Source organism: Chiloscyllium plagiosum, chromosome 24 (genome assembly GCF_004010195.1).
Source record: "Chiloscyllium plagiosum isolate BGI_BamShark_2017 chromosome 24, ASM401019v2, whole genome shotgun sequence".
NCBI classification, from domain to species: Eukaryota; Metazoa; Chordata; class Chondrichthyes; order Orectolobiformes; family Hemiscylliidae; genus Chiloscyllium; species Chiloscyllium plagiosum.
The window spans coordinates 18691037-18706378 of NC_057733.1; the positions used below are offsets into that span (position 1 = coordinate 18691037).

General features: G+C 39.7%; 1 long non-coding RNA gene across 1 annotated transcript in view; it reads left to right on the forward strand.

The window, feature by feature from the left end:
- LOC122562045 overlaps positions 1 to 15342 on the forward strand; it is a 36021-nt gene that overhangs the window by 15505 nt on the left and 5174 nt on the right. Inside the window, exons 2-3 of the long non-coding RNA XR_006315195.1 lie at positions 12770 to 12820; positions 14770 to 14795. This is a non-coding gene — a long non-coding RNA (uncharacterized LOC122562045). The remainder of the gene's footprint in view (positions 1 to 12769; positions 12821 to 14769; positions 14796 to 15342) is intronic.

The window sequence follows — 15342 nt, forward strand, 5'->3', positions numbered from 1 at the left end:
TGAGGGAAGTTATTTCTCATCTGTTTTAAATCTGTAACTGCTCATCCTAAAATGATGAATTCTTGTTCTAGATTGCCCTACATAAAGAGCGATCCTCTCTACATCTGCTTTCATCAATCCCTTTTAGCATCTTCTACACATCAATTAGATTGCATCTCATTCTTCTAACTTCTAGACAGGGTATGCATAAACTGCTCCATCCCTCTTCTGGATGAGGCGATGGTTATTGAAGAGCTGGGAGAGTAGTAGCAGTCTCTCTAGGAGAAAGTGAAGACAGGAACATATCCTTCACCATGGCAGAGTGGTGCCCTGTCAGGTTCATCAAACCAGACAGGAGTTTATTGATACTTCTTGCAATAGCACTGGCACAGGTGAAGACATCACTCAATAACTGTAAATGTACTGATGCTGGAAAGGCAGCAACCCCTCTTCGTCCACAAATGCAAGTTTTTTTTTTTCCTGAGAATGTTAAAATTAACAATTGTTTGAAAGCTTCACAACATCTGATCTTCCCACATTCAATAAGGATGGCATGTTATACAAGAATGGGTATTAGGGAAGCAGCAACTGCCCGGAGCTGAGCAGGTGCCTGGTCTCCAGCAGTTGGCCAGATGCTGGTGCTGGTGGGAGGAACATTTCTTTTCCACCTGTTGCAGAAACATGCCAATGACATAATCACAAGAATGTGCTCCTGAGTCTAATCGAGATAAAGATAAAGAAGTGAGTATCTGGGAGGAAATCTTCCCAGTGCTTCCTCTGAAGACTTTGTGTCTTCAGAATTGGAGGAGGAACTGGAAGGGCTGTTGTCTTGCAGTAGATTGATGTTTGAATGTCGTTCGTGCTAACAGAAGAGGAGGGGAAATGAGCAGTGAGCTAGGGAGAGAAATCTGGGCATGTTTAAAATATACTGATACTGGTGGTAATAGGGGGAGCAATGCAGCACAGTCCAATGGATCATACATGATTGCTGGAACATCTGTGTGAGCTCACTCCTTCTTCTATCGTGTAAGGAGATTAATGCCCTCCACTCAACTACCTGTCTCAGCTGTCTTTGCCCCCATTGTGAGCATTTTAGATCTGCAATTTTAAAAAAAACATTTTGAGCGACTTGGGCATCGCTGCCTGGCCAGCATTTATTGCCTGTCCCTAGTGGCCCTTGAGAAGGTGGTGGTAAGCTGCCTTCTTGAACTGCCATAGTCCATCTATAGGTTGACCCATTAGTTGGAGGTGCGGGGGGGAGAGTTCCAGGATTTTGACCTTGCAACAGTGAATGAACAATGATATATTTCCAAGTCAAGATGGTGAGTGACTTGGAGAGGAACTTGAAGGTGGTGGTGTTCCCATATATCTGCTACCCTTGTCTTTCTAGATGGAAGTGGTTGTGGGTTTGGAAGGTGCTGTCTGAGGATCTTTGGTGAATTTCTGCAGTGCGTCTTGTGGACAGTATACACTGCTGCCACTGAGCGTCAGTGGTGAAGGGAGTGGATACTTGTGGATGTAATGCCAATCAAGTGGGCTGCTTTGTCTTGAGTGTTGTTGGGGCTGCACCCATCCAGGCAATTGAGGAGTATTCCATCACACTCCTGATTGTGCCTTGTAGATGGTGGACAGGCTTTGTGGAGTTAGGAGGTGAGTTACTCACCACAGTATTCCCAGCTTCTGACCTGCTCTTTTAGCCACTGTGTTTATATGGTGAGTTCAGCTGAGGTTTTCGTCAACGATAACCCCCAGGAGGTTTGTAGTGAGGGATTCAGTGATGGGTACACTGTTAAATGCCAGGGGGCATGGTTAGATAAGACAAAGGGATGGATTGAATGTGATGAAAGTGGCTGGCACAGCTGTTAATGCTGGTGGAAGTGCAGGAAGGCTGGTGGGGAGCACTGAATGAGTGGGAATCACAAAGGGCTTGGAGTGTTGATAGTGTGGGGAATGGTTGAGGGTGGATGAAACACATTGAAGAAAGATATTACATGCAATAATGAGTAGTAGACCATGAGCCTTGGTGAAAGGTGGGTGTACTGACAAATAGTAGAGAAGATAGTAGCATTTACCCTTGCAGAGCATAGAAGGTCATTGACCTTTTCCCTACACTGCTGGACATTTCATCAGACAATGAGGCTAATTTTATTGAATTAGACTGTAAGTGCTACTCCACAAGTGACCTCACACTGTGCAACAATATAAGAACCGAAGAAATAGGAACAGGTCTGGGATATAGAGCCCTCAAGCCTGCTTTACTCTTCAGTAAAATCATGACTGATCTTTGACATCAATTGCATCTTCCTGCACTCCAAGCAAACTTATTAAAACCAGCTAGTTGTTCCCCCCAAAGCAACAAGGGCACTAAAATATTGTTAGGCCAGCTCAAGAATATTGAGAGGAAATTATTTCTGATTGACCAAATTCTTTACAGTACTGAGACAAACTGGATGTGGTCTTAGTTGTCAGGAGTTATGAACTGTAATAAGTAAATATGGATCAATAACATTTTTCAGTAAAATTAGGAAGAAGAAAAGCCTCTTCATGTTTTTTTGGGCCAACTGCAGGAATCAGTCAAAGAAAATGTGAAGATGGTATTATTTTGCAACTTTTAGCATAGCAACTTTTAATGAGGTTTCTGAAACTTGAATGTACTTGAGAACATTTTGCACCCCACTCTGTCCAACTGGATTGTGTAACTTGAGGAAGAATTGTTCCAAATGTTAGATTTGTTTTAGAAAAATAATGCTTTAAATTCTTTTGAAGTACAAATGACTGTAAATGTAGAATCCAAGACGATGTCACAATGTTGCTTTTTCCAGATCACCCTCACTTCCAGACTTGTCTTCCAAAAAAGGTTAACTTATTATTCCAGGTTCTGAACAGTTCTTGAAGAGAGGTTGCTGGACTTGAAATATTCACTGATTTCTCTCCAGCCCACAGAATATCTCAAGCAATTTCTGTTTCTGTTTCAGATCTTCAACATCCACTGTTCTTTGTTTTAATTTATTTAATTAGATTTGTGCAAGGTTATAATGGGTGATGGCAAATCATATCTGTGACACATTGCACTGAATTTTTATCTCCCACAATGCACTTCCACAGAATGAAAACTTGTCTTCCTGAGTCTTGGTGTGTAGCTGTTCAAGTGTTGAAAGAGCAGAGACTTTCTTATCTGATGGGACATGGGCATCACTGGTAACAGTGGTATTTGTTGCCCACCTCTAACTGCCTTTGGACTAAGTGCCAGACCAGAGGCAATTAGGAGTTAACCACAGTGTCTATGGATCTGGAATCACATGGAGGCTAGATCGGGTCAAGACAGCAGATTTCAGTCTTAAAGTACATTAGTGAATCTTTATTTTTCTAGTTAATAATCAATGTTTCACTGTCACCATATATAGCTTTCAATTCCAGTTTTAATAATACCAAATAAATTCTATCAACTGCTAAATCCCTCTCTGCAGCAAGTTAACCTGACTTGCTTGATTACTATATTTAGCACATTACCACTTTGCCACCATTATGGTAATATTTGTAGAATTAGACAGTGATTCAATTTAATGAATAATGGTAACTAGGCAAGTTGTGTTTTTAGAGTTTGCTTTTGTTTTGTCTCCAGATGTAATGGGGCATCATTTTGCAGCTTCTATTATTTAGAATCACTTCCAAATTAACCAGGTTGGGCCCTGATGTGTTCTTTATTCAGTGAAATAGGGAGTTAGCTTAGAGACAATCCATATCCAAAATTGATCCTCTACACAGTGCAATGGCCTGTGGGTAGTGGTCTTGTCTCTGAGGCCCATGCTCCAGGTTCAAGTCACTAAGGCCAAGGACCGGGCATTCATTAAACAGCCACATAGTTTGCGGAAAACTATTAGTCAGTAAATTCTTCCAACATACATCAATGGCAAGTGGCAATGGAAGGAAAGAATCCTGGTCTACGAGATGGTAGAGGAAATATTGGAACCGTTATTCATCATTACACAAGTTCATGCTACAACATGCATATAAAAGTGTATGTTGCCACAGTGTCTCCAACCTCCTGAGTGAGTTCTTCCTGAGTTTTCAAGGAGTTGGATATAGTTCAGAAGGCTAAAGTGATCAAAAGGGTATGGGGAGTAAGCAGATTCTGATCTGAATGAGCAGCTGTGATCCTATTGAATGCCAGAGCAGCATTGATGGTCTTTCTCTATCTTCTATTTTCTATATCGCTATGAACTGTAAGACATCACCATCATGAGCAACAACACAATGCGAAGCTACCTGTTTCACTTAAAACTGACACAACAGGCTGTTATTGCTCTAACAAATCTGAACCTGGATCTGGAGGCATATGTAAGAGAACCAATTCCAATCCTGAAGTATATCAGAGATATTGAGGTATATTCTCTCCAGCAAGTGTGCATTCTGAGCAAACTGGCTAGAAAATATCAGCTGACATGTTGAATAATTGTCAAGTTCAATATCTTCATTTGAATGAGTCATTTAAAGGATGTTGGCACCAAGTGTGTTCAGATAGTCATGGTAAGAAGTAATTACTATTTCCAACTCTCTAAAGGTACTTTTTATAAGTCAGCAATGAATGATAGTTTGAGTTTGAAAGAAAGTTACCTTTAGATGTTCTCTAATGGCACCTCCTTTTGTTTCTCAAGTGCAATGTCCATTTGTGCCAGGCAAAGAGATTTTGTGGTCAGTCCATTTGAAATGAAATAATACTTTTATTCACTGGAGTCTTGAGCAGATCACTTTTTTTTCTGTAGAGGGAATATGATACTACCTGCAGCTAGACTAACAGTAACAGTACAAATATGAATGTTAAGCAATGTAATTACTTTTCCTTTAATAACCACTGCACAAATGCATCCTTTGTTTCAGATTTATCACCAATTATTGTAGGAAAATCTGAAACTCACAGGACATTGTGTTTTCATACTGAAGTCAGCCCTAATAAAAATGCTGAAATGGCATTCACCATGACGAGCAGGACTTGGTAATTCCATTTCGTTTTCAGTCGATTTTTAATAGAGAGACAATCAATCCTCTCTTTCTTTCTTCAGAATTGTGTTTTTCGCCTCTCAAGATCATGAGGATTTTTGCCATCAAGTTTTGAAAGCTTTACAATGATTTTTTTTTAAGTACGTTGTATAAAAATATTTAACTCCAGTTTGTAATTCATAACTGTTCTTGTCGTTACAGATTTCATTTTGTTCTTTCTAAGCTGGTTAAAAGTTTGTCAATATTTTAGTAATTTAAAGTTTTTCCCTCTAGGTCATTTTGTCATGCAAATTCATTTGCCTCTCTGTCCATACAGCACAGTAGGAGAGACATATCAGCTGGAGCAATGGACTGTCAAATAGAAGCATGTAGCGACAACCGAGCACCCAGGACTTACATCTATCAGCTAGAAACCATTTGTGTCAAATCTGTTTTTTTTTAACAATTCTGTCTCACTATTAATTACTAATATGTGCTTTATAACAAAGTAGCAGCTGTATTTAAGTCTATTTACTTATGTATTATTCATACTTGGTTACAGGACACCAGGTGTGAGTTACAAAGTAACTAATGATTAGGTTTCTAAATTGATCACCTAGAGGAAGGTGACGGCTGCATTATAAATTATTCACTTTTCAAAATATCAATAAATAACACATTGAGGTAACAAGCAAACCGACGTTGCTCATAAATTGAGTCTGCAACAGCCCAGCAAACTAACAGAATGGTGCTTGTGTTGGGTACACAGAGACTCCAGCACACAAAATGAATGAATAACAAAAATGTTAAATGACAACATCACAGGCTGGTAAATAGGAGACATTTTCTCTCTGGACTTGAGTATTCTGGAGATAAGTTCATCTCCACTTCATTTTGAAATAAAATGTTTGAATAATTTCTTTTTAATACTGCAATATTTTTAGTTATTTTGCCACATTGGCATTGTAAAATTCCTACTTTAACTTTTAAAAATCATACCATTTCACTCTGGCAAAATGTTGGAATTATATTACAGATCAGTATTTCAAGTGACAGTTTAATGCTGAGGATGAAAATCTCTCTTTGCAGTTCTCAATTAGAAAGAGAAAAGGAATATAGAGACTAGATCTTTCTGAAGTGACAGGGTGGGAGGGGGTGTCCCAGAACCATGTTTTACTTGTGGCTGGGCCTTCCTCATCCAAGTGCAAATGGCCCAAACAGAGAGTTGGCTGTTCAAAGCCTCTGCATTGTCACTTCAAGCTGTAACTACCATTAGTGCTGCAACAGTAAGAAAACAATGCATGGATAGATATGCCTTCTCAAAGTAAGGTAGGTGGGTATTGGGAGTGACTTGATCAGTCAGATTCTGATCAGAAGGGTGCTGTTGAGAGAAGGTGGCATTACTGCCATAAGGGTGGTGTTGATATTGGCCATTTTCACCTCCAATTTATTGGGAGACTGCCAGCTCCCCTTTACCTTGCAGTTACCCCAAGCAGCCCAGGGAACCTGGCTGATAGTGAAGTGTCAATACAGATGCAAAGAGTCATTTCAACTAGCTCTATTGGGTGCTGAGCAGTCTATGTGCCACCCTTCCCACCACAGGGAAAATAGTACAGCAATGGGAATACATCAGGAATGTCCTCTATTGCCTTTCCATGATAATTTGCTAGCCATCCACTTCCCAACATGTTCTCAAGGTCTTTGTAAAACATCAACCAGAAAAATTACATGAGGAGGAGAAAGAAACTGAACAAAAATTCATTGGGAATTTTGGAATGATGCTATGGAATTTGTAATGCCAAAAGTGAAAGGAGAAGGCAAATACCTTTTGGATAGTCATCATTAAGTCTTCTCTCCTCTTTCTGGTATGTGATGCTTGAAGGTCGGAAACACTATCAATTTGCTTGTCAGAGAACAAGTAGAAATAAGTGCAGTAAATCAAATTAGTAACTAATTTGATCAGAGAATGAGCAGAATATAAAGGTTTCCATGGTGTGGTGAGAGGGGCCAGCCTCAACATCAAGGCCAAAGTTGACCAATAGTGGCAACAAGGAGCTTGAGCAAAACCGGAGTCAGTGGGAATCAGGGAAAATCTCTCTTTTGAATGAATATATACCTGGCACATAGGAAGATGCATGTGTTTATTAGATGTCAATCATCTTAGCTCTGGATATCCCAGCAGGGATTCCTCAGGGTAGTTTCCTCTGCTCAACCGCTGCTTCATCAATGACCTTCCCTCTAGCGCAAAGTCAGAAATGGGGATGTTCACCAATGATTGCACAATGTTTATCACCATTCTTGACTCCTTAGACAGTGAAGCAGTCCAATCTAAATGCAATAAGTCTTGGACAATATCCAGGCTTCGGCTGACAATTGATAAGTAACGTTCACACCACTCAAATGCCAGGCAATGATCATTCCTACAACACAGAATCCAATAATTGACACTTGATGTTGAATCTTGTTACCATCACTGAATCACTGTCAACATCCCGAGACTTACCACTGACCAGAAACTGAAATGGACAATACATGAAAATACAATGGTCACAAGAGCAGGTCAGAGACTAGGAATACTGCAGTTAATAACTCACTTCCTGACTCCCAAAGCCTGTCCACTTTCTGCAAAGCACAAGAGAGAAGTGTGATGGAATACTCCCCACTTGCCTGGTTGGGTACAAACCAACAATACTCAAGAAGCTTCAAACTATCCAGGACAAAGCAATCTGCTTGATTGGCATCACACATGTACATTTAGTTCCTTCTCCACTGATGTTCAGTAGCACCAGTGCATACTATCTATAAGGTGCACTGCAGAAATTCACCAAACATTCACCAAAGAAAGACAAGGGCAGCAGACATGTGGGTATACCACCAGCTGTAAGTTCACCTCCAAGCCCTCACAGTCCTCACTTGGAAATAAATATGTTGTCATTCATTCAGTGTCACTAGGTCAAAATCCTGGAATTCCCTCCTTAACGCCATTGTGGGTCTGCATATAGCACATAGACTGCAGTGGTTCAGGAATGTGGCTCACCACCACCTTCAAGGGCAGTTGGAGATGGCAATAATTGCTGGCTTAGCCAGTGACATCCATGTCCCACAAGTGGACAGAAAAAAACAGTATAGCCTACTAAAGGACCAAAAGTTCTGATTTAAGAGCCAAATATTTCCCAACAGTTCTCATTTTGTTTGTGTTAGATTTTGATTAATCAAGCTGTGTATTTGCAACATATTCTGCCTTTATCTGAGAGCTTGATTATTTGTCATTCACTTTCCAGGTCTTGAATGATGAGTCTCTGGCATTCAGTTACACTGGTTACAATTGATGACTCACTGCGAAATAGTTCAATTTTTAAAAGTCAATGAGATGTGCAAAATATATAAACTTGAACTTTCCACAAGCACGAGAGGATTTTTTTAGTCACCTTTTTCCCCTTTGACAATCACATTTTCATTTGAGATGTGTGGATGTCATTATGCACGTAGAGTGACTGTCATCCGGAATATTCAATTATTCCACGTCATACTCAAGTTTCCATTATAATTGAAGTGCTTGATCTAAGTTGCAACTTTCTGTGTTATGGTGGCGATGTATTCCATTGCTATTTTTCAAATGGTCCAGATTCCAGTTTTAAAGCTTTTTGAGGCTACTGCAGCCATTACAGGATAATTATCAGAGCGTAAAAAGGCAACATCCTACGAATGCTGGACATCAGAAACAAGCACAGACAATGCTGAAGAAAATCTGCAGGTCTGGCACTGGCTGTGGAGAGGGAAACAGAATTAACACTTTGAGTCCACTATAACTCTCCTTCAGAACTGTTGTTCTGAATTATTGGAGCTGCTTTCTTTTGTGCTCTCTCTCAATCTTATTGCTGATTTCCCTTATTGTTTGCTTCATAGTGATGAAATTCACAAGCTCAGGTGTTTAATTTTTTGAGTCTTAATATATAGTGCACACTCCTACGTCCATTCAATGACTGACTGTAAGGAAGTTGTTTCTTCTTTGGTGACATGTTTAGTTGAAACGTAAAGTCACCCATGCCAAGGGTATACTCTTATTGTAGTGACGAACACCTAATGACAGGATTGGAAGTGAGGGGGCCTCCCATTCAGAGGCAGGACTGCTGGTCATGTATAATCATGCAGCAGTCAGTAAATCTAGGTGCCAGGCCACTTGTAAAACAGAAGTGAACAGAAAGCTATCAACCTCCCCATTACCTCACAGATCAAAGATCTGGTGACATATAGAAACTGCACTCCAACAGACATTCACCCCCTGCAATCCAGGGGCATCAATCCACCTCTAAAAGAAGGATATTTTGGATTTGAACTGCTGCCAGACCTTCTGCCCCTTCGCATTTGGAACTTGCTGCCACCATCCCATCCATGGACATTCAAACCCTGAGCTTCCTGAACAGCAGCTCCCCAAGCTCAAAGAAATAATCAGCCCCGTCTCCCACATATCAATTTCCCGTACAAGAAAAGCAGGTTCTTCTCTCATCAAATCTACCAGAAAGTCAATCTTGCCTTTGCATGCTAGCTTCAGCCAGTCATGAGTCTAAAGGGATGTGCTTCAAGTTTGTTGCCAACTTAATTGTGAAGGTACAATTCCATCTGGTGATGTGTTTTAATGAATATTATGATAAGCTCATTAAAAATAGGTTCCTGCCACTTGCTGTTAGGAACCATGGTCCAATTTAACTTTGCCTCCAAACTCGCATTCCAACTATCACCTCATGGTTGAGAAGCAGACTTTTCACCTCCCACAAAGTCTTTGCTTGGCTCACTTCCCACTCGGGGAGCTTTGCTAGATTTGATTCTGAGATCTTTGTTAAAAATCCTGGTTCAGAACTCTTATGGTAATTTGCTTTTCAGGCACAAATACAAAGAAATGGCATGGTCCCTCAAAATGGCTTGGTGGTAATGTCACTAGACAAGCAATCCAGAGTCCCTCATGCTCTGGGAACATGGGGTTTGAGTTTCACCATGACTGGTGGTAGAAATCTGGACATTTAAAAATTGCAAATCAAAAGGTGGCCATATAACTATTGTTGATTGTCAAAATAAAACTCATCTGATTAATTATTGTCACCAATAAGGGAAGGAAATCTGCTGTCCTTTCTCAGTCTACAGATCTACAGTAAAGTGTATGACTCTTAACTATTGTCTGAATTGGCCCAGCAAGCTGTAAGGGATGGGTAATAAATGCTGGCCCAGCCAATGATACCCATATCCCATGAAACTTTTTTTTTAAATGGCACTGGTCTGCAGACAAATCTGCTCCATTTTATATTTGCAACATCAGGTTCTGTGTTTTGAATAGGATCACTTGCCTGTTGCACATTTCAGGTGAAATATCAGGTGGCCAGAATTGGCCCAACTCGTCCATGCTGACCAGATAGCCCAAATTAATTTAGTCCATTTGCCTTCATTTAGACTTTATCCCTCTAAACTCTTCCTTAAAACCTAAACCCTCTAAATCACTTTCTTAGGTGAAAGTGAATAAATTAAACTATAATCTTGATTAGTGTTGATGGTATCCCACAACAGACATTTCAGTCATTTTAAACATGAATTCATGAATTTCAAGCTTCAAAAACATAAAATGACCAAGAAAACTTGAGGGATCTCAGTTATTACCAAAGATTCTTGAATAGAAGGGCGTGTAACCACATAGAAGATTGTGAAGAGAAGTATCTTTCAGAAGAACAGTTATTAAAATGTATTTCTAATGTAGACCGACTATGCTTGAAGCAAAATTTCATAAAAATGGGTACATTCCTCACTCAATATTTCATTTCCATATGAGAAATGTAGTGTATGTATACATATCTCCCAAGACAAGCCTGTAGACTGACAAAATGCAAGCAAAAATACAGCTCAAAGCTATTCCAAATGATTAATTCCAGGACTGTGTTTTTTTTCCAGTATTAATGCAGACAAAATCTCCTAGAGGGAGCCACTGATCATGAATTTTCATTTTGTCATTCTGATATTTCATTACTTGCAGAATTCTCAGATAAAGTGTACAATTTCAATAGCATCTCTACTGTCAGCACTTTGCTACCCCGTCTTTTGGGTTTTTTTTTTAAAACTATGTGGTATACTGTATTTGAACACATTCCTGCAGTGAATTTCTTGTTGTTGGCAAACTAGGCTCCAGTCACTTCCCTTGAGCTATTATTAAGGAAGAAGCAATAACATATACCAAGCCTTGAAAGTCTTAAATTTTTCCATTATTGTCTCAAACGAAACAGAGGCATGTGAGCAACACAACTAGGCAAATTCCAAGGTTTCTTCCTCAGATCAAAATTATTCACAACCGTAGTTGGTGGTGTTGCAAACCACATCCTTGTCAGCTTCTTTACGTTTGTAAGAGACAAAATCATCTGAAGCTTCCAATCTGAAATGTGAATTAGTTCCAATAGAATGAATGGTTTATGACTAAGGGGAAAATTGGGTTTGGCAATAATACCCCTGCACTTCAATAAGTTTTGCATGCTTGGCTGCACTCTGTGGTTTCACAGCCTTTATTTTGGAGACTGTTTGTTTCAATTAGGGGCAGAGATTCTAATTTCTGAGGGGAGTTGTTAGTAGGAGTTCCTGGCTGTGACATTGGGCTTCTGAGAAATTTACCATGGCTTGGTTGCTCAGAAAGCGGGAGATGATAGGGGGAGAAAATGAATGCCGGGCAGAAATTTCAATTTCAACCTGTGGTCAAGCACAAAAGACTTACTTTCTTTTCTCAACAGACGTACATGTCTTTGTTGCATCAGTTATTTAATGTATAGTTTACAGGTTTTATGGGATACAATTTACCAGCCAATTTATGTTTCATCTTTGCTAATTTTGGCTCCTTTGTTCCAGTAAAAATTTTACTTAGTGAAATCTTATTCATTGGGCTTTTCAATCGAACTTGTTTGAGAAGTTTAGTTCTCCCATGTTATTGTTTTCCAATGGAATCCTAACACTTGTTGTAAACAGATGAAGAGGAGCAAAATAGCTCCCCGCTTTTAACACATACCTTAGCTGGCCACAACAGAAATCATAACTTTTTTTAGCATGCTTCCCTCTAACTAAAGTGTGGTTTGTCAGAATCAAATATAGAGCCAATTACAAAGTTTTTGAGTGAAAATAAGAAAGCCCTGATAATCGCAGGATATTATTAAATTGGAAAGAGTTCAGAAAAGATTTACAAGGATGTTGCCAGGACTGGAGGGTTTGAGTTATAAAGAAAGGCTGGATCGGCTGGGACTTTTTTTTCATTGGAGCATGGGAGGTTGATGGATGACCTACAGAGATTTATAAAATCAGGAGGGACGTAGAAAATGTGAAGAGCGAAGATCTTTTCCTTGGTGCGAGGAGTTCAAAGTTCGAGGACATATTTTTACAAGTAGCAGATACCTTCCAAAAGATCAATAGTTTTGGAGAAAAGTTGTATTGAAGATTGCCCCAAATGCAGAAAGTCTTTCGTTCTAGAAATCTTTGTTTCCCAATTATTTACTTTGTTATTTTAATAACAGACCTTTAATAACAAACATAGTTAAAAATAAAATATTAACTTTGTTGTATTACATCTATCAATATGGTTATAGATAACTTGTACTTGCCTCCATTTCTTTTTGATTTGTGTTTTTTTTTTGTACATTGCACCAGAAACGATGTTTGGACAGTTAGTTACCTGTAACTCTTTTGAAAATAGTGTTTAAAAATAAATTGTAATATTAGACAAGCTGCAAACAATGTTCAATTGGCTGTTTCAAGAACATTATTATTAATTTTGATTCAATTATTCTTTGTCCTTTAGATGGTTTGCCAAGTAATAAATTCTCATCCATTCACCCGAGTGAAAGTCAAGGTACATCAAGATTGTATTCCTTCCTTCTTACTACTGTTCAGTTTTCTACATTTCAGTTTTCTAGGCAATAGTTCTAAGTCTTTCTTTTCCTTTTGTTTTCTGCTACTTTGACATTGGTCATGGTTCATTTGTGGGCAGATATAGAAATTATTTTAACATCCTTTCATATGATTATTTTATTAATTTTTCTGTAAGACAATTGAGAAGAAAGTTGCTGTTGTGGGGTATTAGTGTCAAATTCTTGAGGACCTGTTCAATTTAGCAACTGAACCTTTCCCTGGAGAAGGGGAGAAGTCCTATATATTGATTTTCTGAAGGTGATGTTATCTTTTCATTCCAGTTAAGAGCACAGCAACTCCTCTGTTTAATATCCTGAACCATTAAAGTGCAGGGGATTCTTATTGGCTACTTTACATGTTTTTTTTCTCTGTGTCAGATAAAAAATCTATTTCTAAACAGTAAAAAGTTTAGTTGATAATTTAAAGCGCTCTTCCATATTCTTCATATTTTCATTTGTCCTCTTGTGAATTGTAAGGGAAAGTTGGGTGACTGTTTGCATTATTAAGAGAAGGAGCCAGATGTTCTAAGGAATAAGAATCTCATGCAGATTATCACTCTGCCAATCCTTTTTTTTAATATATAAAAGAAGGGAGCCCCACATTTCTAACAGGAGATCCCACTCAGTGCTTCTTCCGAAATGCAGAGATGCACTTCAATTTTAACTGATCTTTCAGCAGTACTTTAAGAGAAAGGCCAATCAAGTATCCTAAAATAACTACACGGAGGCCAGTATCCCGTCACCAAGTCAACCTTTACTTACTTGTGCACTGTACATTGGCTGTGGTCAGCCAGCTCAGAGTCAGTCTCATGAACTGAGGAGATTCTGAAGCCTCCTGTTCTTTTTCTCATCACCTGGTAATATATATTCTTTTTCTCAAAACCCCACACCACCACCTAACTGCGGTAGTGCTTATTTATTCCCCAGCACCCATGTTGGGTGTGTGCAGGTGTAGGACACAGTCAACAACAACAAGTGCAGAGATCTTTATTCACATTTCACTACCAGGAAGAAAGGAAACACCCAGGTGGCCAATGACAGACAGTGCCTTTCTCAGCACAGGGCAATTCCAAAGTGATTGAAAAAGTAGGGGAGGACACAAGGATCAAATCAAAATGGATCAGAGGGGGAAATAAAACACTTCATACCCCACGGTGCCCACCTCTCCCGGAAAACCTCGAGTCTTGGTAGACACTGCATGCTCCTTCTCCAGGAACATCTGGGCTATGACATAACCACGGAAGAGGGTCAGACAATCGGCCCTAATGGCACCTTCCATGGCCCACTGCCCGGATCTGTTTATGGCCATTTTGGCCAGGCCCAGGAGCAGACCCACGAGGATGTCCTCTGATCTAGCCTACCCCCTCCACACCGGGTGCCCAAAGACCAGGAGCGTGGGGTGGAAGTGCAACTAAAAACATAAAAGAAGGTTCTGGAGGAAAACAAAAAGGGAGTACAGATGCTCACACTCCAGCAGATGCTGGTGATCAGAGTTGAAAAGCATGGCAGATCAGACAGCATCCAAGGAGCAGGACAGTTGATGTTTCAAGTGTAAATCCACCACACCACACCACTGACTCCTGTTTATATATTTTTTTATTTTATTAAACAAATTACAAAAACAGTTTACAACAAACAGTTGCATTTACAGCTGCATACAAGAGGCAGCAATTTTACAAGGGAAGTGCATGAATCTTTATTCAAATTCCACCACCAGGAAGATAGGAAAACACCCGGGTGGCCAGTAACAAACAATCCCCTTCACATCAAAGGGCAGTGCTGTGTGATCAAAACAGTGAGGGGGAGGGTAGGGACTAAATCAAAATAGAGTTGGAGGGAGAAATAATGCACTCCACTGAATCCTGTTGATTTTTTTTGGGTTTTTTTGCAGCTGGTCCAGGGATAGTCCCCTTCAAGGTGAGTCCTTGCACTTACACTCATAATAGGCAAACACCCGGGTGGCCAGTGACAAACACTGCCCTTCACATCAAAGGGCAAACACTCCTGTTTGTTTTTTTTTCTTTTTTCTTTTTTTTTCTTTTTCTCTTCTTAACCCCCACACTACCACCTAAATGCAGGAGTGCTTATTTTTTCCCCAGCACCCATGGTGTGTGTGTGTGTGCAGGTGTGAGACATAGTGAAAGACACAAAGTGCACGAATCTTTATTCAAATTCCACCACCAGGAAGACAAGAAAACACCCGGTTGGCCAGTGACAAACACTGCCCTTCACACCAAAGGACAGTGCTGTGTGATCAAGACAGTGAAGGGGAGGGTAGGGACTAAATCAAAATAGAGTTGGAGGGAGAAATAATGCACTCCACTGAGTCCTGTTGATTTTTTTTTTTTTAGTTGCATCACTGGTAGACAGAGTTGTTTTTTTTCTTTTTTTTTTGGTGTGTGTGTGCAGGTGGGAGACACAGTGAAAGACACAAAGTGCATGAATCTTTATTCAATTTCCACCA